This window comes from Carcharodon carcharias, chromosome 21 (assembly GCF_017639515.1).
Source record: "Carcharodon carcharias isolate sCarCar2 chromosome 21, sCarCar2.pri, whole genome shotgun sequence".
NCBI lineage: Eukaryota > Metazoa > Chordata > Chondrichthyes > Lamniformes > Lamnidae > Carcharodon > Carcharodon carcharias.
In genome coordinates, this window is record NC_054487.1 from 10901371 (window position 1) to 10925998 (window position 24628).

Consider the following 24628-nt stretch of genomic DNA (forward strand, 5'->3'; position numbering starts at 1 on the left):
ATGCAGGGTAGATGTCTCCTCTGGCTAGGGGAGTCTAGAACAAAGGGTCACAGTCTCAAGATACGAGCTAGGACATTTAAGACTGAGATGAGGAAAAAGCTCTTCACTCAGAAGGTGAAGAACCTGTGAAATTCTTTACCACAGAGGGCTGTCGAGGCCAAGTCGCTGAATATATTTAAGAAACAAATAGATGGATTTCTGGGCTCTAAAGCTGTCAAGGGGTATGGGGAGAGAGCGGGAGTATGGTGTTGAGTTAAAGGATCAGCCATGATCATACTGAATGGTGGAGAAGCCTCGAAGGGCCGAATGACCTACTCCTGCTCCTATTTTTCGATGTTTTCTATCTCCGTTAATGGTAACATCGTCTTTGCTTGCCTTAACTTTGCTGCAGGAAGAAAAGATTTCCATTTCTAGCCAATGAAGCACTTTGCGAAGCATAGTCACTGTTACAATGTAGGAAACTCAGTGGTCATTCACACAGCAAACTCCCACAAACAGCAAAGTGACAATGACCAAATCATTCGCCTCTGTCATGTTTACCGAGGGATACATTTGGTCAGGACGTTGGGGCTTATTTCCCTGGTCTTCTTTGAAATAGTGCCACAGCCTCTTTTACACCTGAGGGGGAAAACAGGGCCTCAGTTTAACATTTCATCTGAAAGCAGCACCTCTGGCAATGTAGCACTCCCTCAGTATACACTGGAGGGTCAGCCTAGATTTTTGTGCTACAGAAAGGTGTCAGTCAAGGTCACTGAGTACTTAACACATTTTAAAGCTATGTATGAGCAAAGAAACATTTCAATAAAAGCAAAAAAAACTGCAGATGCTGGAAATCCAAAACAAAAATAAAAATAGCTGGAAAAACTCAGCAGGTCTGACAGCATCTGTGGAGGGGAACACAGTTAACGTTTCGAGTCCGTATGACTCTTCAATAGAACTAAATAACAATAGAAAAGAGGTGAAATATAAGCTGGTTTAAGGGGGGGTGGGACAGGTAGAACTGGATAGAGGGCCAGTGATAGGTGGAGATTGCCAAAAGATGTCCTAGACAAAAGGACAAAGAAGTGGTGAAACATGTGTTGACAAAGAGGCATGAAACACTTCAACCTCCCTGTGTACTTCCCCTTCCAATGGCTGAACCCAATTATTTCCTTCAGCTCTCTGGACTATTAAAGCAACGTCAAATGCTGGTTTCACACATAGGTCTCAGGTTTCAACACTGGGAAATGAGGCTCTCAACATCGAAGGTCTTAAACCATTTGAGGGCAGTGCAAAGCTTTTCCTATCAGTCAGAGAACAGGGGGTGCTCGCATTGAAATGCTTGCTAACAGCTCAGTGGACCTTCTTAATTGCTCGCTACATAGTTTAAGAACCATATGAGTATACAAATCAGGAGGAGTAGGCCACTCAGCCCCTCGAGCCTGCTCCATCATTCAATAGATCGTGGCTGATCTGATTGTAACCTCCCGCTTACCCCCCATAACCTTTCACCCCGACCTCCTTGTTTATCAAGAATCTATCTACCTTTGCCTTAAAAATGTTCAAGGAGTCTTCTTCCACTTTGAGGAAGAGAGTTCCAAAGACTCAACTTAAGAGAAAAAAATTTCACCTCATCTCTGTCTTAAATGGCCGGCCCCTTATTTTCAAACGGTGACCTCTTAGTTCTAGATTCTCTGACAAGAGGAAACTTCCTCTCCACATCCACCCTGTCAAAACCCCTCAGGATCTTAAAGGTTTCAATCAAGCTGCCTCTTACTCTTCTAGACTCCAGTGGATACAAGCCTAGTATGTTCAACCTTTCCTCATAAGACAAAACACCCTTTCCAGGTATTAGTCTGGTAAACTTCTGATTGGGCAGAAAGGGGTGGAAAGTCCCAGTGTTGTTTACATCCTCCCTCCAGTTTGCTTTCCATATCCTTTCGACACACTTTTATGAAAGGATAGCCCATTAACAGGGGAGGGTTTACAATGAAACACACTGTGCCCCCATCCCACAAATAACAAACGGACCTCCCAAAATGCAGGCTGCATTATAAACCCGAGGGCGTTGTAAGATAATACAGCCTAATCGCTACTGCTTTTTCAGTTTGAATATAGGTATGAGATATGACAGGGCAGGATTGGCCAAGGTCCAGCCCGCAGGCAGAGCGCCCCCATGTGATCCCCTGAGGTAAGTGCAGTGGACAATTCTTCAAGAAAGTGCTCCTCCAATCACAGGCTGTTACTCTCCTGCCTTTGCTGCTGATAGGCTCACGTGAATGTTGAAGTGAAGCAGTCTGTGATTAGAGGAACAGCAGCACTGGCGGTAGTGAGGGGGCTCCAGAAACAGGGGGACTGGGGAGAAAGTGAGAGCGAGGGAGACTCACTCTGGGCTGGTTGGTTGGTGGAGGGTGAGGGGGTGGGGGGGGTGCAGGGTAAGAGACTTGCGCAAGGCCGGAGAGGCTGGGGGGAATGGTGCGATAAGGTGGTGGGGGTGCATGGTGAAGATGAAAAGAACCACTGCCCAGGAGGGAGAGAGTGAAGGTGAGAGAGAGAGAGAGAGGGTGAGAGAAAATGTGTGTGTTTGTGAGAGTGAGCGTGGGAATGTGTATGTGGAAGTTTTCTCACACTCACTCTCTCCCCACCTTCTCTCTCTCTCTCTCCCCACCTTCTCTCTCTCTCTCTCCCCACCTTCTCTCTCTCTCTCCCCACCTTCTCTCTCTCTCTCCCCACCTTCTCTCTCTCTCTCCCAACCTTCTCTCTCTCTCTCTCTCCCCACCTTCTATCTCTCTATCTCCCCACCTTCTCTCTCTCTCCCCCCACCTTCTCTCTCTCTCTCCCTACCTTCTCTCTCTCTCTCTCTCCCTACCTTCTCTCTCTCTCTCTCTCTCTCCCTACCTTCTCTCTCTCTCTCTCTCTCCCTACCTTCTCTCTCTCTCTCTCCCCACCTTCTCTTTCTCTCTCCCCACCTTCTCACTCTCTCTCTCCCCACCTTCTCACTCTCTATTTCCCCACCTTCTCTCTCTCTCTCCCCCACCTTCGCTCACTCTCTCCCCATCTTCTTGGACCCCAGGCGAGGCGGCAGGGGGATCCCAGGTGAGGTGAGAGAGAGAGAGAGAGTGTGGGGGTGACAGTGGGAGAGAGAGTGGGGGTGATGGTGAGAGAGAGAGAGTGGAGGTGACTGTGGGAGATAGAGAGTGTGGGGGTGACGGTGGGAGAGAGAGTGTGGGGGTGACAGTGGGAGAGAGAGAGTGTGGGGGTGACGGTGGGAGAGAGAGAGTGTGGGGGTGACGGTGGGAGAGAGAGAGTGTGGGGGTGACTGTGGGAGAGAGAGAGTGTGGGGGTGACGATGGGAGAGAGAGTGTGTGGGGGTGACGGTGGGAGAGAGAGAGTGTGGGGGTGACAGTGGGAGAGAGAGAGTGTGGGGGTGACAGTGGGAGAGAGAGAGAGTGTGGGGACAATGATGGGAGAGAGAGAGTGTGGGGGTGATGGTGAGAGAGAGAGTGTGGGGGTGACAGTGGGAGAGAGAGAGTGTGGGGGTGACAGTGGGAGAGAGAGAGTGTGGGGGTGACGGTGGGAGAGAGAGAGTGTGGGGGTGACGGTGGGAGAGAGAGAGAGTGTGGGGGTGACGGTGGGAGAGAGAGAGAGTGGGGGTGAACGTAGGAGAGAGAGTGTGGGGGTGACGGTGGGAGAGAGAGAGTGTGGGGGTGACGGTGGGAGAGAGAGAGTGTGGGGGTGACGGTGGGAGAGAGAGTGTGGGGGTGACGGTGGGAGAGAGAGTGTGGGGGTGACGGTGGGAGAGAGAGAGTGTGGGGGTGACGGTGGGAGAGAGAGTGTGGGGGTGACGGTGGGGGAGAGAGAGTGTGGGGGTGACGGTGGGAGAGAGAGAGTTTGGGGGTGACAGTGGGAGAGAGAGAGTGTGGGGGTGACGGTGGGAGAGAGAGTGTGGGGGTGACGGTGGGAGAGAGAGAGTTTGGGGGTGACAGTGGGAGAGAGAGAGTGTGGGGGTGACAGTGGGAGAGAGAGTTTGGGGGTGACAGAGGGAGAGAGAGTGTGGGGGTGACGTTGAGAGAGTCTGGGGGTGACGGTGGGAGAGAGAGAATGTGGGGGTGACGGTGGGAGAGAGAGAGTGGGGGTGATGGTGGGAGAGAGAGAGTGTGGGGGTGACGGTGGGAGAGAGAGTGTGTGGGGGTGACGGTGGGAGAGAGAGAGTGTGGGGGTGACAGAGGGAGAGAGAGTGTGGGGGTGACGTTGAGAGAGTCTGGGGGTGACGGTGGGAGAGAGAGAATGTGGGGGTGACGGTGGGAGAGAGAGAGTGGGGGTGATGGTGGGAGAGAGAGAGTGGGGGTGATGGTGGGAGAGAGAGAGTGTGGGTGATGGTGGGAGAGAGAGAGTGGGGGTGACGGTGGGAGAGAGAGTGGGGGTGACGGTGGGTAGAGAGAGTGGGGGTGATGGTGGGAGAGAGAGAGTGGGGGTGACGGTGGGAGAGAGAGAGTGTGGGGGTGACGGTGGGAGAGAGAGTGTGGGGGTGACAGTGGGGAGAGAGCTTGTGGGGGTGACGGTGGGAGAGAGAGTGTGGGGGTGACGGTGGGAGAGAGAGAATGTGGGGGTGACGGTGGGAGAGAGAGAGTGGGGGTGACGGTGGGATAGAGAGTGTGGGGGTGACGGTGGGAGAGAGAGTGTGCGGGTGACGGTGGGAGAGAGAGAGAGTGGGGGTGATGGTGAGAGACAGGATGTGTGGGTGAAGGTGAGAGAGAGAGTGTGGGGGTTACAGTGGGAGAGAGAGTGTGGGGGTGACGGTGGGAGAGAGAGTGTGGGGGTGACAGTGGGAGAGAGAGAGTGTGGGGGTGACGGTGGGAGAGAGAGAGTGTGGGGGTGACTGTGGGAGAGAGAGAGTGTGGGGGTGACGGTGGGAGAGAGAGTGTGGGGGTTACGGTGGGAGAGAGAGAGTGTGGGGGTGACAGTGGGAGAGAGAGAGTGTGGGGGTGACAGTGGGAGAGAGAGTGTGGGGGTGACGGTGGGAGAGAGAGTGTGGGGGTTACGGTGGGAGAGAGAGAGTGTGGGGGTGACGATGGGAGAGAGAGTGTGTGGGGGTGACGGTGGGAGAGAGAGAGTGTGGGGGTGACAGTGGGAGAGAGAGAGTGTGGGGGTGACAGTGGGAGAGAGAGAGTGTGGGGGTGACAGTGGGAGAGAGAGTGTGGGGGTGACGGTGGGAGAGAGAGAGAGTGTGGGGACAATGGTGGGAGAGAGAGAGTGTGGGGGTGATGGTGAGAGAGAGAGTGTGGGGGTGACAGTGGGAGAGAGAGAGTGTGGGGGTGACAGTGGGAGAGAGAGAGTGTGGGGGTGACGGTGGGAGAGAGAGAGAGTGGGGGTGAACGTAGGAGAGAGAGTGTGGGGGTGACGGTGGGAGAGAGAGAGTGTGGGGGTGACGGTGGGAGAGAGAGAGTGTGGGGGTGACGGTGGGAGAGAGAGTGTGGGGGTGACGGTGGGAGAGAGAGTGTGGGGGTGACGGTGGGAGAGAGAGAGTGTGGGGGTGACGGTGGGAGAGAGAGTGTGGGGGTGACGGTGGGAGAGAGAGAGTTTGGGGGTGACAGTGGGAGAGAGAGAGTGTGGGGGTGACGGTGGGATAGAGAGTGTGGGGGTGACGGTGGGAGAGAGAGAGTTTGGGGGTGACAGTGGGAGAGAGAGAGTGTGGGGGTGACAGAGGGAGAGAGAGTTTGGGGGTGACAGAGGGAGAGAGAGTGTGGGGGTGACGTTGAGAGAGTCTGGGGGTGACGGTGGGAGAGAGAGAATGTGGGGGTGACGGTGGGAGAGAGAGAGTGGGGGTGATGGTGGGAGAGAGAGAGTGTGGGGGTGACGGTGGGAGAGAGAGTGTGTGGGGGTGACGGTGGGAGAGAGTGTGGGGGTGACAGAGGGAGAGAGAGTGTGGGGGTGACGTTGAGAGAGTCTGGGGGTGACGGTGGGAGAGAGAGAATGTGGGGGTGACGGTGGGAGAGAGAGAGTGGGGGTGACGGTGGGATAGAGAGTGTGGAGGTGACGGTGGGAGAGAGAGTGTGCGGGTGACGGTGGGAGAGAGAGAGAGTGGGGGTGATGGTGAGAGAGAGAATGTGGGGGTGAAGGTGAGAGACAGAGTGTGGGGGTTACAGTGGGAGAGAGAGTGTGGGGGTGACGGTGGGAGAGAGAGACTGTGAGAGACACACTGATCAATTTGTGTATTTTCTTGGTTCGGCCTTCAGTTCCCAGGTGGGAAGAGGCAGGGTGTTGGTTGAGGGAGGTGAAAATGAAGCTGAGCAAAGGCCTCCACTAACTGGAAATCCACCACTGTCCATTCATATCCTCAATGGCCATTCTTTATATCGTGTTTGGACAGTTAGTGCTGGTAAGTCATTTAAATCTGTGCATGTGTTCCTATCTCAGTAATCCTATTTCTCCTAAATATCTGATTCTCCAATACTAAAATTGCAATGTAAATGAACCCTTATATATTAGCACCAATTTAAATTGGGAAAGAAAGAGTTTGCTTGGTGCAATTTGACCTCAAGAAACCCACCAAAATAGCACGGTAAGAGTGCAAAAAGAGATCATTTCCCACCAAGGGAAACAAACCACAGCAACTGGTCAACGCCAAAACATTAAATTGACAATGAAATCTCACAGTCACAAGAGCAAAACACCGATCTGCTGTACTGGTTTGATCCAATGGAGAGCAAATTTATATTGATCTCAGGAACCCCTCTTGACAAGGGAGCGATGAATACGGACATGAGACGGACTTCCAGGTCCGGCTGGAAGATTGTCCGCTTTCTGAAACAGTTGCACACACCACGATGGGAGTGGGGCTTGGCGTGACTGGGTAGAAGGTGTAGGGTTCTCCCAGTCTGCCTGAGCTCAGGTGAGACAAACAGTCCAGTTCATCCAGATCTCGCTTATAATCAGGGTTCAAAGAGCAAGAAAAAAATAACGGCGGCAAGCGCCAGCACACAGCTGCGCACACCAACACCAACAGACACAAATAATGGAAAGATGGCAGGGTTGGGAAAGAGAAGAGGTTAAATATTTAGAAATCAGCTTCCCGTGTGAATTTATCAGCTGTACTAACTGGACAGGATTGAAAATGCTCAGATGCATTCACACTTCAGCCAAGTCAGTTTCCAGCTTCTGGCTCGAGAAACTCCGAGTTCAGGCTGGATAAAGAATGAGGCACTGCAGGTTTCTGCACTAGTGTTGATGACATTACAACACCAGAAAACCAGTAAACTCCAAACAAGCTGGCCTCTAACAAGAGCAGAGAAGACTGAGAGATGACCTAATAGAGGCCTTTAAATGTCCTTATGTTCATGGGATGTGAGCATCACTGGCAAGTTCAGTAGTTATTGCCCTTGAGAAGGTGCTGATGAGCCGCCTGCTTTAATCGCTGTAGACTTTGTGGTGTCAGCATATCCACAATACTGTTAGGGCGGGAGTACCAGGGTTTTGACCCAGCATTGAAATAAAGGCAAGTCAAGGTGGTGTGTGGCTTGGAGGGGAACTTGCAAGTGCTGGTGTTCCCATACAAATACTGTCCTCCTGGTGGTAGAGGTCGCAGGTTTGGAAGGTGCTGTCTAAGGAGCCTTGGTGTATTCCTGCAGTGCATCTTGTAGATGGTACACACTGCTGCTACCGTGCATTGGTGGTGGATGGAGTGAATGTTCGTGGATGGGGTGCCAATCAAGTGGGCTGCTTTGTCCTGGACAGTGTCAAGCTTCTTGAGTGTTGTGGGAGCTGCACTCATCCAGGTAAGTGGGGAATATTCCATCACACGCCTGACTTGTGCCTTGTAGATGGTGGACAGGCTCTGGGGAGTCAGGAGGTGAGTTACTTGCCACAGGATTCCTAGCCTCTGACCTGCTCTTGCAGTCACAGCATTTATATGGTTTACAAAGCCCTCGGGTTTATAATGCATCCTGCATTTTGGGAGGTCCGTTTGTTATTTGGGGGCCCTGTGGCAAAGCACAGTGTGTTTCACTGTAAATCCTCCCCTGTCCTTTCATAAAGGTGTGTCGAAAGGATATGGATAGAAAACTGGTGGGAGGATGCAAACAACACTAGGGCTTTCCACCCCTTTCTGTTCAGTTCAGTTTCTGGTCAATGGTAACCTCCAGGACGTTGATAATGTCACAATGTTATGTCCGTTTGAGGGAAGCCAGATATGTACATGAGCGAGTAAAGAATGGGAAATGGGGAAAGTTAAAGCAAGGTGGAAAATGCTTTGCATGGAGCATAAACAAAAATGCAGACCAGTGGGTCAAGCAGCCTGTTCCTATGCTGTAATTTTATGTCAAAATGTAAATTGCCGTCACTATGTAAAGTGCTGTTAGCTGATCACTGGGAAACGAAGGTATGTAGGAGTGTCGAGACACCCTCGGCTCAGCACCTACCACCTTCCAAAAACAAAATGATTATAATATAAAGGTGGGGGGGTGGAGAGAGGAGGGAAATAGAGGGAAGCAGCAGCTCATAAATGTAAAAAAAAAACACATCTAATCTATTTTGAGTGTGAAATATGATATTTCTCTTCAATAGTAACAAATAGTTTCAAGGAAAAGCAAATATTTTGGTTATTTTTGAACTGCAATGGGGATTTGAAACCAAATTAAGTCTTTGTAAAAGACTTGTAAAAAGAGTTGACTCAATATATTGGCAGCGCATTACCTGGTAGCCAGATTACCACCTGGTATTCATCCCCAGTAGGACAGGAATGCTTAATCAGATTCCTAGAGATTCTATTACAACAAATCCAACCCGAATTCATTGCTGGATAAAATCATTACAGGCTGCACAGCAGCAATGAAATCTCTTGTTCAGACACGTGTTAAATGACCACGTAAAGAAGAGAAGAGTTTCGGCTCCAACATCAGGACCCAGCAGGCTGGCTAGAGTCAGGATTCTTGAGCTCGCCTCAAACTGACCTCTGGGGGCCAGCAAATCAACTAAAAATAATAAGGACCCAGCACCCAGACAACAAGTTCAAGGGAAAGCAGCTATAAAAGGTAGAAAATATTGTTGGATAGTCCTTCACCCTGATTCAAGGATGCCAGAGGCAGTCATAAATCTGACAGTTATTTACATATGTTATCGTTTCAAGTCATTCATCTTCAGGCTGCATACAGAGCAGTCCAGGCCAGTCTAGAAAACTCGCCTGTAAAGAAATCCCCAGGAATTGAGAGGTTTCTCATATAGGCTGGTAATGCTATATTTCCTAATCCAGCCTTGGGTTGTAACTCTTATTTTTACCTCTTTAGCAAAACAGACACCCCCATTGTTAACTAGCCCATCGGTCCAATTCTGACTGATTTTTCAGTGTCATCTCCCTGTCCCATTGTAACCTCACCAACCTTCAGTTCTTATCTACGGCCGGAAATTTCCAGCCCCTCCCGTTGGTGGGATTTTCTGGTCCTGCTGATGTGAACAGAGGTTTCAATGGATCACCAGCTCCCTGCGGGGGAACCTGCAATGGCTGGAGGTGGGGGGAGAGGGGTGGAAAATTCCAGCCCATGACTTTACTCAGGAGGGTCATTATATTCAAAAATAGGATCAGCATTACACACACCAAATTTATTCATGCTATTTAACCACCAACACCAACAACTTGCATTTATAAACACCTTTAACCTAACAAAACATAAAGTAGTTCACAGGACACGATGAAACTAAACTTGGTACCAATCCTGAGTTGATCATTCCTTGGTCAAAGGCTTTAAGGAGCGTCTTAAAGGAGGAAAGAGAGGTAGAGACGTTCAGGATGGTGGGCAGAATTCCAGAGCTTCAGGCCTAGGCAGCTGAAGGCATGGCCACCAATGGTGGAGAGGTTAAAATTGGGAACGTGCAAGAGGGCAGAATTAGAGCACAGATATCTCTCAAGGCTGTAGGGCTGGAGATTACAGAGATAGACAGGGATGACGCCATTGAAGGATTTGAAAACAAGGACGAGAAGTTCCAAATTGAGGCCTTGTTTAACCTGGGCCAGTTAAGGGTCAGCAAGCACATGGGTGATGGGTGGATGGGATTTGGTGCGAATTAGGAAATGGGCAGCAGAGTTTTTAATGATCTCAAGTTTATGGAGGTTAGAACATGAGAGGCCAGCAGGATGGCTTTAGAATGGTCAAGTCTGGAGGCAACAAAAGGGCATGGATGAGAGTTTCAGCAAGAGATGAGCTGAGACTGAGACAACGTTGGGCAACACTGTGCTTTCAAATGATGGCGCAAGTGGCAGCATGTAGGTGAGGAATGGGGGGGCGCCAAGGATAGATCCAGAGATAACAGTACAGGAGCAGGAAGAGAAACTATTGTAGGTGATACTCGGAGTATGATTACATAGGTAAGAATGGAACCAGGTAAGTCCCATTGAGCTGGACAAAAGTAGAGGGGCTTTGTAACACTCCTATATTAGCTGTCCTGTCTTCGCTTTGCATTAAAAGCAGCATGAAAGCTTACCTATATTCTTATAAATACTCCAAGTGATAACCCAAGTGATAACACTACTCCCCCTCCCCTCACTTCCTAACCACAGGTTGTCCCCCTACCTTGATCTTTAGAAAGGCCCATATCCAATAAAGCACTGAAAGTGCCCAATAAATTCACCCTTCGCCAAACGCACCAGCCTATGGGAACAGCTGGCACAGCTCCAACTGACTCGCTGCTGCCCAACCCTTCAAAGATCCAGCCAAAAAGCCGGAACACAGCTGGGGCTAGCCGGAGCACCTGGCAGCTCCTGCACCAGCACTTGCTGGGCTCTTCGTGAGGGAGGCATGACCACTGGCCCTCACCCCTCCAGACCCTCAAAATTACCCTGGTGCTCAAACACCAACATTGAGCTGACCGTTCAATGCAAGAGCAGAGGCTACGTGGACTGAGAGCTCATTTGTGCCTTCCCTGCTGCTCAGGCCCAGGAGCCTATCTCCATCCTCCAACTCACTCCATTCCACATCACTGCCCCAGATATCAGCACAGTCTTCTGAAGACTAAGCAAGCTCCTCTTGAGATGTCCACATCAGCAATCCATACAGAATAAGCCAGGAAACCGTGCACAACTGCCCCTGGAGGACCAGGCCCCATACAGCCTGCCGAGAATTGTGACCTGAGCAACTGCCCCTGGAGGACCAGGCCCCATACAGCCTGCCGAGAATCATAACCTGAGCAACTGCCCCTGGAGGACCAGGCCCCATACAGCCTGCAGGGAATCATAACCTGAGCAACTGCCCCTGGAGGACCAGGCCCCATACAGCCTGCCGAGAATCATAACCTGAGCAACTGCCCCTGGAGGACCAGGCCCCATACAGCCTGCAGGGAATCATAACCTGAGCAACTGCCCCTGGAGGACCAGGCCCCATACAGCCTGCAGGGAATCATAACCTGAGCAACTGCCCCTGGAGGACCAGGCCCCATACAGCCTGCAGGGAATCATAACCTGAGCAACTGCCCCTGGAGGACCAGGCCCCATACAGCCTGCCGAGAATCATAACCTGAGCAACTGCCCCTGGAGGACCAGGCCCCATACAGCCTGCAGGGAATCATAACCTGAGCAACTGCCCCTGGAGGACCAGGCCCCATACAGCCTGCAGGGAATCATAACCTGTGTCAAGGTAGTTGGAGTGTGCGTTTGCCTTCCACAATACGAGTTGAAGCAGTCTCTGCAATAGCTGCTGGAAGAGAGCTGGCTTTTTGAAAAGAAGGAGCCTTTGGGGATTAATCAGGAGAATGGGGTTAGAGGAGGTCATTCACATGGGTAAAACCACAAGTGATGGTGGCCAGCTTTGGGGTAATATTCCATCACTCTGTTACTGGGCAGCCCAGCTCTGGGGTCTTGCAGCCTGAAATCGAGTCAGCTCACACAGGCATGGAGATCAAAACCGACCAAACAACCCTCGGCACAAGCCCATCCTTCAAGCACTCACAGAGAAGCTCGACTAGAATCCAGAATAGCTCATAGTCGTAACGTTATCATCAGCCATTCTGAAAACTTCACATGCATTCTCTCAAAGGAGAAGCCCCTAGCACATTTACAAAACAAAATAAGAGCATAAAAAATAGGAGCACAGGTAGACCATATGGCCTGTCTAGCCTGTTCAGTCATTCAATATGATCATAGCTGATCTCTGGCTTCAACTCCACTTTCCCATTCGTTCTCTATATCCCTTTATTCCCGGAGCGACCAAAAATCTGTCTATCACTGCCTTAAGAAAATTCAGTGAAGAAGCAGCCTAGACTCGCTGGGATAGAGAGTTCCAAAGATTCACAGCCCTTTGAGTGAACAAACTTCTCCTCATCTCTGTCCTAACTGATCATCCCCTTATCCTGAGCCTGTGCCCCTGTGTTGTAGATTCCCCAGCCAGGGGAAGCAACATCTCAGTGTCTACCCTGTCAAATCCCTTCAGAATTATTTATATTTCAATGAGATTGCCTCTCATTCTGTTAAACGTCAGAGAATATAGCTCCAATTTACTCAGCCTCTCATCATAGGGACTCTCATCTCAGGGACCAATGCAAGTACATCCTTCCTTAAACATGGAGACCAAAACTACACACAATACTCCAGGTGTGGTCTCACCAAAGCCCTGTACAATTGTAGCAAAACCTTTATGTTGCTGGTCTCCAATCCCGTTGAAATAAAAGGCAATTTGCCTTCCTAATTGCTTGCTGTACCTGCACTCTAACTTTGCGTCACTTGTACAAACACATCTCAGAACAGGGTTTCACACCTATTAAAATAATTCCGCTTTTCCATTCTTCTGACCAAAGTGAATAACCTCACTTTATGCTCAGTCTGTCAGCTTGTTGCCCACTTACCTACTGTTTACAGAATTACCTGGAAAAACTCAGCAGGTCTGGCAGCATCGGCGGAGAAGAAAAGAGTTGACGTTTTCTCTTTTCTTCTCCGCCGATGCTGCCAGACCTGCTGAGTTTTTCCAGGTAATTCTGTTTTTGTTTTGGATTTCCAGCATCCGCAGTTTTTTTGTTTTTATACCTACTGTTTATCTTTTTGCACCTTCTTTGTGTCCTCCTCACAGTTTACATTCCCATGCTAGCCCTCACCATGAATGATGGTGAGCCTGCCACAAGGAAGGCTTCCCCAGCCTTGGCCGACTCCACATGGTCCAGATCATCCCTTATCAACAGCTGCCAGGAGGATTTCACCTCTCCCAAGCATGACCAAAACCTCCAAACGTTTTCTTGAGGCTGCATAATGTACCAGAATCTCCAAAACCAGCCAGCACCCCCTCTCACTAATGCTAATGGCCACACCTCTGGTTACCTCCCAGTTTTGAATTGAACAGTCCAGTTTTGCAGGAACAGGAGCGAGGCAGTGAATGTCTATTTTTCCATCACTGCATTTCAGATACAGGGTTGCATTTAAGCGTGAGTACGTCTGCTTAGTGGTCAGACTATTTATATATTTTTTAAGTGGTGCTTAAAAAAACTGCCCAGTTTTATACTGAGCATGTGCCACATGTTCTGGCACAGCTCCCACCAAGTTTATTTACCCAGCACGTCCTGGTAATGTAAATCGAGCACTGGTAGAATCATCTGACCTGTAAAAGATTGAGGATTGGAGGTCAGTAACTTGCTGACATCTCAATGCATTCTCCCGATACCCTGAAAAACAGATAAAGAGAGACTTGCATTTAATACAGCTCCTTTCACCACATCAGGATATCACAAACGATTTTACAGCCAATTAAGTGCTTGTGAAATATATTCACTATTGTAATGTTGGTAATACCTCAGCCAATTTACACACAGCAAGCTCTCACTTACAGCAACAAGATAATGACCAGGGTAATCTGTTTTAGTGACATTAGTCACGGGACAAATGTTGGCCAGGGCACTAAGGACAACTCCCCCATTCTTCTAACACTGCTGGCAGATCCTTTAATTTCACTTCAAAGGGCAGACAGTGCCTCATCTCATCAACGACACCTCAGGCACTGCAGCACCCTCTCAGTACTGCCCTGGAGCATCAGACTACTGGCTCAAGTCTGCCGTGTTGAACTGGAACCCAGAACCTTCCCAGCTCAGGGGCGAAAGTGCTCCCATTGAGCCACAGATGGCAGCTTTGGCACACTCCTCAAGACAAGTGGGAGGTCCACTGACTGACATGATGCTTGCTCAAACGCAGACTAACAACGTGTTAATTGCTCGACAATGAAAGAACACATTTCAGTAAATTCCACAATGAACCAATCGCAAGTGAAAACTTGGCAAGCCAAGTAAATGTTCATTTTTTGACAGTTCCGCACTCTGTTGATGACATTGGGAAATTAAACGCAAATCAAAATGTGGACAAAATTACAGAGAAAATTTAAAATGGTCATGTAACCAAAATGCACATTCTATTGCACTTTGATGAAATGTCTTTTTCATATTGCATAAATAATTTAAAAGGAATGCATCAGCCTTTCGACTGACATTTGAAAGCTTTGCACAGCCCTTGATAACAACTCAACTGCTGATAGTTCAGTGCTCCAGCACTACCTTCAAACGATGTTACTCATCATATCCCAGGGAGACAAGAGCCAAGTTAGAACATTCTAAAGTAGACAACGTCTTGCAGATCATGAGATATGGAAAAGAAAGTGCAGTGGTATTTATGTACACCAAGCCCATTTATTATAAATTCTCCAGGGCTTTATAATCATTCTTTTCATTTTACACCAACACTGTTTCATGAGCGTCAACTGTTCTATTGACCAGTTTGCTTGGTTGGCAGACGGGCATAGCGAGGGACACTCAAGTTAAGGTTCCTGTAACTAACCCCCCCCCCCCCCCCCCCCCCCACACCCCCCCCATGATTCACCTAGTTTATTCCGTGAGTAGTTAAACGTCAAGATTTAAACCTTGCCCAATAGCAGCAATAGTGGGTAATACACTGGACTTGAGCGCGAGAGGGGAAATCGACCAGGGTCGCTTACACCAGGTAGCTATCCAAGGACCCCTGCTGAAAGTGTGCACGTGTGACACTGAACCAGGGCAGTATTGGTAAAAGCAAAATACTGCGGATGCTGGAAATCTGAAATAAAAACAGAAAATGCTGGAAAAGCTCAGCAGGTCTGACAGCATCTCTGGAAAGAGAGACAGAGTTAATGTTTCGAGTCCATATGACTTCTTCAGAGCTAAGGAGAAGTAGAAATGTGGTGAAATCTATGCTCTGAAATCAATCAGTGTCAAACAACCTGACCACAATTACTGTCTGGAGTCATGTGCAATAATGACCACTTAGGCACAGGGGACCACTCACTACCTTCAACTGACAGCTCTCTAGCTCCACCCTTTGGGAATGCTGGATTCTTGCAAAATCGCTTGTATACATGGTCATTATTTTATTTAATAATTACTAGAGTAACGCCATCCGCTGAATTTCCCTCAATCCTTCCATCAGGAGCAAAAACCTACCTGTTCCACTCTACCTGCAACATAACCTCCCAACACTGACCAATCCTTCCCCACAGGCCCAAATCTATAGCACTTGCACCTTCTTCAGTCCCTTCACCTCCCAACAGACTTCAGGATTTTAAATCCCAAAGCACACATTCACCAAACCAAGACTTCTTAATTTACCGCATCTCGCTAATCTTTGGGGTGTTTTCTATGTCAACTTTGAGCTTTCACCGAGGTTTTCCAATAATTAAAAAAAAATGCTCCTTACTCCTGCACCCCATAGACACAGAATGAGTTTTCCAAATTGCTTCTGTTCTGTTTTGCCATCCTAAACTCCTAATCTTTGATTGAAGTTGGGGGCAATCAAGACATCATAGTGCATTGTCTTTATCTACAAGGTAGATGCTGCCCAGACCATGGTGACAGAGGAGGAAACTCAGTCATTAGAAGGGTTTAAAATTGATAAGGAGATGGTGTTGGATAAGCTGTCAGTATTAAAGTTGATAAAGCACCGGGATCGGATGAGATGCATCCAAGAATATTGAAGGAAATGAGAGTGGAAATTGCAGAGACACCGGCAATAATCTTTCAATGGATTCAGGGGAGGTGCTGGAGGACTGGAGAATTGCAAATATTATGCCCTTGTTCAAAAAGGGTTGTCAAGATCTGCCCTGCAATTACAGACCAGTCAGTTTAACTTCGGTGGTAGGGAAACTTCTAGAAACAATTATTCGGGATAGAATTAATAGTCACATGGAAAAATTTGGATTGATTCAGAAGAGTCAGGATGGGTTTGTTAAAGGAAAATCGTGTCTAACTAATTTGCTGGAGTTTTTTTGAAGAGGTAACAGAGATAGTTGATGAGGGCAAGGCCGTTGATGTGGTGTATATGGACTTCCAAAAGGCAATCAATACCGTGCTACACAACAGACTTGAGGAAAGTTATAGGTCCTGGAATAAAAGGGGCAGTTGCAACGTGGATACAAAATTGGCTGAGGGATAGGAAACAGAGAGTAATGGTTAATGCTTATTTTTCGGGCTGGAAGAAGGTTTGTAGTGGAGTTCCCCAGGGGTCAGTATTGGGACCCTTGCTTTTCCTGATATATATAAATGATCTAGATCTTGGTGTGCAGGGAACAATTTCAAAGTTTGCAGGTGAGACAAAACTTGGAAGGATTGTAAACTGTGTGGAGGACAGTGTAGAACTTCAAAAGGACATTGACACACTGGTGGAGTGGGCAGGTCGGTGGCAGATGAAGTTTAATGTGGAGAAGTGTGAAGGGATACGCTTTGGTACAAAGAACATGGAGAGACAGTATAAGGTAAAGCCCATCGAGTCTGCACTGAGTCTGCATCGAGTCTTTCTTGGAGAGGAGAAGGCTAAGAGAGACTTGATGGAAGTTTTCAAAATAATGAGGGGCCTGGACAGAGTAGATAGGGAGAAACTGTTCCTGCTCCTGGATCGAGAACCAGGGGGCACAGTTTTAAAGTGTTTTGCAAAAGAAGCAAATGCGAGATGAGAAAAAACTTTTTCACACAGCGAGTGATTAGGGTTTGGAATGCGCTGCCTGGAAGTGTGGTGGAGGCAGATTCAATTCCGGTGTTCAATAGGGCATTGGATGGTTATTTAAATAGAAATAATGTGCAGGGAAAAGGCAGGAGATTGGCGCTAAGTTAAAATGCTCAGAGAGCCGGTGCAGGCACAATGGGCTGAAGGCCTCCTTCTACACCGTAATAATTCTGTGAAATACAGTGGAACGATGGTCAGGTTGGAACTGAGTGCTAGATCAACCCTAGGAAATATTGGTAAGTCTCACACCGGTTCAGCTTCTCAGTGGATGTAATGATTCTGCTAAAATGTAAGTCTGAAAAGAGCACAGTAGGACCAAGGGGAACATTTTGAAGCTTCTATTATTAGAACACAGCTAACAGTCTGTGTCAGCTTCCTTCCAAAAATAGTGCAATGAAAATTCACTTGGGTCATGTAGGCTGCACTTCCTTTGGAACTATACAGTTGCTGGTTAGTGTTAATTCAGAGTTAGGGGCCCACTCTGGTTCTTGAATGAAGCACAGTGAGACTCCCGACTCCTGGAATGAGCACTCCAATTTGATCTGGAGTCCATCAAATCCTAATTCCTTATTTACACAAATGAAGCCTTGATGTGGGCCTGAACATCATCGCACTGAAGCTACTTCTGAGTGAATGATTGTCTTAAGACAGTCGCTATATCAAGGTTATAATTGGGTTCCATCCAGACTACTAGATGGAGTTATTCCCAATTTGGGAATAACTTCCGCATCAAGCTTTAATATTCCTTTATCACTCTGTCAGATTTCAAATCAGTCCTCAGAGGATACAATTAGCCAAGGCTGTGCACATACCTGTAAGTACATCTACACATAACCCTTGTGTGCCGTGACTAGAAATAGGTTTTAATAGCTGGTATGTGAGTAATTTGAGACACATGTGGTCAGTGTAACATGCTTGGGAGGAACAAGTGACTTTCAACCCCTGTTTTGAAATTTTATGCAGAGGCAGTTGCTGTGATATGATGGCATGCACCTTTAAGGGGCCGTTTCTTAAACTACTGTCAATTATTACTACCTCAGCAGGATGTGATGTAGTAGTCCTATGACTTGTAGTCAGTCTGTAGGCAGAGGCCAAGGTCAGACATGTGACTCATAGTCTCCCAGTAAACATTATCGATATATAGTCTTATCTTCAAAAGCACCCATATTATTGTTTCACTCATTTATGGTACATTTACATCGAAGAGAAGCAGATCGTAACTGCAATGGCCTGTGCCCAAAGTAAAATCTGAGGATGAGTCCGCCTCCACTTGACCAGTTGCCCCAATGTCATTTAATGGCTTTGAAGTCCCAGCAGTGGCACCAGGAATGGTATCCGTTGTTGAGACTACAGAGAGACCCCAACAAAGATATGCCGTGAAGTTGTATTTAAAGGTAAGTCCGAGGTTTTATCAGAGACTGTCTGGCAGGTCCCAAGAAGGGGGGTTGGGGTCCAGTTTCAGCAGGCCTGAGGAGGGGGTGTGGAAACACATGGTGGGAGAGGGCTGTATTGGGCACAGGGTGCCGTCAGCATACATTCCCGCACCCCTCCTCGACTAGAGGGGCAGCGGGAGGAGGCCCTTTACTGGCCCTTAACTTACCACTTAAGGGCCTCATTTGGATCACGTGCGAGCTGGTCGTCTCAGGCCTCCCCGTTTGCTGGTGAAATATCAGTGGCAGCAGGCAGATGATAGACATGACCCCAATTTTGCACCCCCTGCCTGCCAGCTCGCTCCTGGGGTTGAGGAATGGTGCGGGTTAAAATTCCGCTCATGGTCCCCAGAGCTCTCCACCACTGGGACTTTGACCTTGTGCCTCAGTCTTTTGTACACCAATTGATAGAAATTGATTGCAGTGGTTTGTCAAGAACTCCATTATCGTTGCATTTTGCCACTACGAGGTTGGTCAAAGAGGTGAACTAGTTGACCTTGGTCCTTTTTTTGCTTAGCTATCTCTACATTCTTATAACGCAATGCTCTCCACTCCCAGTGCTACAGAAGAGTTGTAGAATGACTGCAGCACATGATTACAGTCTCAAAGGTTAGGAAAAATAATCAAGCCCACAAAACAATATTGTCATTGCCTCAAAGATATTAATTCTTTCTTTAAGATTTGTAGGTTAGTAACACCAAAGCTGAGCGAGGACTTGTGATGTGCCAGTGATACCAAAATAGTAATACAAGCTCAAATAGAAAGGCAGTTTCCATTCAAACTCCTCTCCTCACTAGCATGCATCTTACAGTTGCCATAGCAGGATATCGCCATGCCAACACAACCATGTGCTCAGTTGGCTAGGTGTATAATTAGGGGTCTGAAAATACACATTCCCTACCTCTTCACGCCAGCGAGGCACATTGCCTCCGGCTGGAGCTAAGTTTCTTAAGTTTGAGCTGGCAAGATCATCTCTTCAGTAAACATGCGTATATCAAGCATCATTTAATTAAGGAGCTGCAACATACCTTGGCAATTGTTATGGACAACAAGCCCATTTCAGTGAAATTTAAATTACTTATTCTCACCTCGAGCGGACAAACCAGTGGGGGTAAACTGTTCAGAGCCTGATGATTGGCAACTCCCTCCAAGACCTGCGGGTGATGGAAAAGAGTCAACATTTAGTAACAGATGGCAGCTGACCACAAGAGCAAGCGGAGGTGGCACCGATGGATGAACAAACCGTCATTGCCAAGCTAGGTTTGTAACAGTAGCAAATTTAACAGTTGTTAAGAGACAGATCACACACATTGACCCAATGTATAAAAGAAGGCAGTTCACACAGTAACTTGGGAATTTGTAGCATTAATCGGAGATTTCATGTTGGTCTTTTAAAAACCTTTGCATATGCATAGATCTGATGAGTTTGGGGAGTTAATCCCAGGTAAGGGTCGAGGGTGCTGGGGAATTAAATATTATTTTTGACTTCAGTTATGCACATCAGTGTTTACTCAGCCAGAACAGGTTTAGACAAAAAGATCAGAGTCCTTTAATTTTACCTCAACCATACAATTAAATCCCAGTTTCTGAAGAGCATACCCAACAGAGCAACATTTTTGCATGTTTGTCATCTTAACAGCAAGACAACCAGCGACAATTTGCTGACAGTTTCGTATTGTCAGCCCATGTCAAAGAAGTCATAGGTCGAGTCTGCCTCAACTTATTCCAGGCCACATTAATGCAAGCTCAATTTGAGCAAAGGTTTCACAGTTGGCTGAACAGCTTTCTAATCTATTACATTACAGGATCTCACGCAAAGTGCCTATTTCTGGGCACTGCATTCTCCGGAACGCATTTCAAAAGGAACCACGTCCATCTGATTTTTGCTTTCTTCTTTACACTGGGCACTAAATTATCTTCCTTCAACTCTCGTCTCTATTCCTCAAAAACAGATTTGGCTCTCCCACATGGGCAGGCTGCAATGCACCAGTTTTTCATCTCCTCTGCCAATCACTTCTGCACATTCTCTAAAAGGAAGAGAAATGTCACAGTTCAGGCTGTGACTGACCAAAAGATTTTTAATCCTGAGTAGGGCTCTGGGTTTAATCTTCAATTTAAAACCAATTGTCTAAGAATTGAGTGTTGACAGTCAGAACTACATCCACTAGTACTGAAGCTCAGAGAGTGACCAAAACGAATACTGTAGACAGAGAGAGGCCAACTACTGTAAATCGTGGCATATAAATCGAGCTGGCATATAAGAACCACTGAAGAAGCATCATACGGGCTCGAAACATTAACTCTTTCTCTCTCCACAGATGCTGGCAGACCTGTTGAGTTTTTCCAGCATTTTCAGTTTTTATATAAGACCACCCCACTTTTCCAGCCCCAAAAATCACATTTTTGCATAGACTTGGCATATAAATTAAGACCACACCCCCTCCCCCTGGCACACTACAATTGCAATAGTAGTCAGCCTCAATTTCCCACCCCACAAATGCATGTTTACTCATCGATACCTTACAGCCGGGTGCAAGGGATCAAGCAGGGTATGTGGCAAAGATGCGTGTGAGTTTAAGACATGCTCAGTCTTTGCATCGGATGCCAATGACATTTCAAAATGGCAACCACCCACACCATGTCAGTGGTTTTATACTCGACATACAGGTCAAAGCCCACCTTTGGAAGGGTTTTTCAAGGCTTCAAAGATCAACTTATACACTGGCAACTACAGTACCCGCAGTGGTTCACCTCATTTACCGTTAGGGAATCCCAGTTACCACAGACATGTTCAGTGTAAATAAAGCCTGGTCAAATAAACACTGATCAACACTGACATTGCCAACTGAATAGCTTAAACGGTAATGAACATTGAGATCACAAACAAGATGAAATGCTATATTACACACACACACATACACACACACACACGCACACACACATGCACACGCACACACACATGCACATACATGCACACGCACACACACATGCACATACATGCACACGCACACACACACATACATGCACACGCACACGCACATGTACATACATGCACACACACATACATACATGCACACGCACGCACACACATACATGCACGCGCACGCACACACATACATACATGCACACGCACACACGCTTACATGCACACGCACGCACACACACAGATACATGCACACACACACACACACACACGCACACGCACACTCTCTTCTTGTAGATGGTGGAGGTTGTGGATCTGGGAGGTGCTGCCAATGAAACTGTGGTTTACTGATCCCGCTGGGGTGGAGGAAGTGAATGTTTAGGCTCATCACAATTTGTGTTAGATGACATCAATGTTATGGTGGGTATCTAACATAGGCTCACACCAAATTCAGCTTGCACTTGATCATCTGTCGGAGCATGACAAAATAGTCGGCAAACTCAACCAACGGCAGGATTTAGGGCAGAATCTTCGGCTCGACAAGCGGGGAGGGGGGGGCGCTGCTCACTGAGGTGTAGAATGTTGCGCGGTGATGTGGGGTGTGCTTCCCAACATCGCCACGCGTCATTTAGATTTTCAGTTCGGCAGGGCTGTGTGCAGCCAACTCGGCTGCGTGTCCGCCGAACTGTCAAAGACCTATTAAGGCCATTTAAAACACCAATAAAGCAATTAGCTGAGCTGCCCGCCCGACCTTAAGGTTAGCGGGGGGGCAGACAGAGAGCCCAGGCGGCCTTCACATCTTTCATGGAATCTCATCCACGGGCGGGATGAGGTTTCATGAACTTTTTTTTGAAGTGTTTCAAAAAATCTTAATAAAATTAATGGACACGTCCCAGCTTATCTGACAGTTTCACATGAGGGGACATGTCCTTAAATTTTTTTTTCACCTTTATTCAATGTTTCATAAGTGAACGTAACCTCCCTGAGGAACCCCACCCCCAGCCCCTCCCCCCCCCGTCCGCACAGGAAGCACTCAGTGCTTCTGGGCGCCTGTCACGCTGGGCAGGCCTTAATTGGCCTGCCCATGTAAAATGGCGGCACCCAGCTGATCGGGGGCGCCAATCGGCTGCGTGCCCACCAGTGCCCACCCCAGTGCAACCCCCTTAGATACAAGACAGGTAAGACGTAGTCACGCAAGAAAAAAATCCTCTCTGCTACTCCCTTGTAGCAGAAGGGGAGAGAATATGAGTCTTTTATTTGGAAACAGTTCCTACGTAACAAATGGTCTGCTGTGCATCACAACTACACTGACCATCAAAAACTCTATCAACCATTGTTCAAGTGTTGTGGATATGAATTTACATTAGCACAATTAGCTCCATGATGGAATATTTTCCACTTGCCTGGATCAATGCAACTGCAACCACATTCAAGAGGCTCATCACCACCCAAGGCAAAGCTTGATCGTCACTTGATTCATGAGCCTAAACATTCACTTCCTCCAGCCACAGTGGGAGCAGTGTGCACCACCCACAAGATGCACTTAAACAACTCACCACCGCTTCATTGGCAGCACCTCCCAAGTCTGTGACCAGCGGCTGCATTGGAACACCATCACCTCCCAGTTCTCCTCCAAGTCAAAGAGAACACTAAAGGAGGGATAGAGCGTCATTCCTTTACTGAGTCACAATCCTGGAACACCCGACCTAACACCACTGAAGAAGCACCGAAAACACATGGGCTGCAGACAGCCCACCACCACCTTCTCAAGGACAACTTGGGATAGGCAACAAATGCTTGACGCTGATGCCTAGATCCTAAGATGGAATAAAAACAAACGCACACAAATACACGTGACCCAGTGACTGTGATATTTTGAAATGAATAGAAAAATCGCCCACACTTTTCACTAAACCACACAGTTGTTCTTTTGACACAAGTTGAACACTTTACCTAGGATTGATTGACAAATAGATCTTTGAAACTAAAACTGGTGGCTCCAATTATCCAGTCCACTGGGCCATACGCTTCCATACTAATTGTAGAAATTAGCACCAGAAATTAAAGTTTAATTGGTATATTTACGCAGAACGAATTTAGTTTGGAGAACCACACACAGGAAACACATCTTCACCACCTGCTACCCCAGCATCAAGCACAAGCAATGACAAGAGATAAGGCCCCTCTCAGCTGTGAAACTGGTTCTCTATAAGCTGAAAAGTTGAGACTATAAAATTTGTTTTAAAGACGCTGATAGATGTTCTTCAGTAAAATTTAAGACCGGGACAGAAGGGAATTAAAATTATAATCAAACACGCTCAGGATTCCATTATGGTCTCAATACCACAGAATCCACCTTAATAGAAGGCTCCCTGGATATTGCAACATGTAGAGGCAGACCCACGTTACACAGATGGCTGTGTCTCACATTCAGCCACAGAGAAATGTCAAGGAAATAAGCAGAGCTCTGGGAAGCTAGTAATGAAGAGCCAGGTGTCACTTCAATCTCAACATTAACAAAGTTCTAATGTTATCCAAAGTTTTGAAATTTATTGCCTGGCAATGATCAAATGGGGCTTTGCAGCAGTCTTACCTTGGACTCAGTGCAAAGTGAGACTACCAGCTGACAAGGGCTGGGCTCAACTTGTCTGTCTATTAGCTGAACTCATCAACTCAAGCGGTAATACAATAATCAGGTTATTGGCTGGTAGTAACTCTTTCGAGTACAAACACGTTTCCATCTGTTCCTATTCAGATGAAGTTACGTTGTTTCATAGTTTGCCATTGTGAGATTTGAACTCTTGATCTTGGGGTTACAAGCCCAGTACCATAACCACTTGGCTATTTAGGCGTAGTAAACCATACAACACTCCCACTCTGTTTGATGCCTGGCCTGTGTCAAATTAACTGATTTCATCAGTTCTTGCAGGCTTTTATTTTTTATTCGTTCATGAGATGTGGGCATTGCCACCAAAACCAGCTTTTGTTGCCCATCCATGGTTGCCCTTGAGAAGGTGGTGGTGAGCTGCTGCCTGCTTGAACTTCTGCAGTCCATGTGGTGTAGGTACAACCACAGTGCTGTGAGGGAGGGAGTTCTAGGATTTTGACCCAGCGACAGTGAAAGAACAGTGATATATTTCCAAGTCAGGATGGTGAGTGGCTTGGAGGGGAATTTCCAGGTGGTGGTGTTCCCATGTGTCCACTGTCCTTGTCCTAGTTGGTAGAGGCCCCAGGTTTGGAAGGTGCTGTTGAAGGAAGCTTGACAAGTTCCTGCAGTGTGTCTTGTAGATGGTACACATTGCTACCACTGTG

General features: G+C 47.6%; 1 protein-coding gene across 1 annotated transcript in view; it reads right to left on the bottom strand.

The window, feature by feature from the left end:
• The window catches only part of cntn1b (contactin 1b), an 836554-nt gene that overhangs the window by 689267 nt on the left and 122659 nt on the right, over window positions 1–24628 (bottom strand). The window contains exons 2-3 of the mRNA XM_041216323.1: window positions 19482–19547; window positions 13548–13611 (exon numbers count right to left, since the gene is read on the bottom strand). The gene's annotated coding sequence lies outside the window, so the exon portion shown is untranslated. The remainder of the gene's footprint in view (window positions 1–13547; window positions 13612–19481; window positions 19548–24628) is intronic.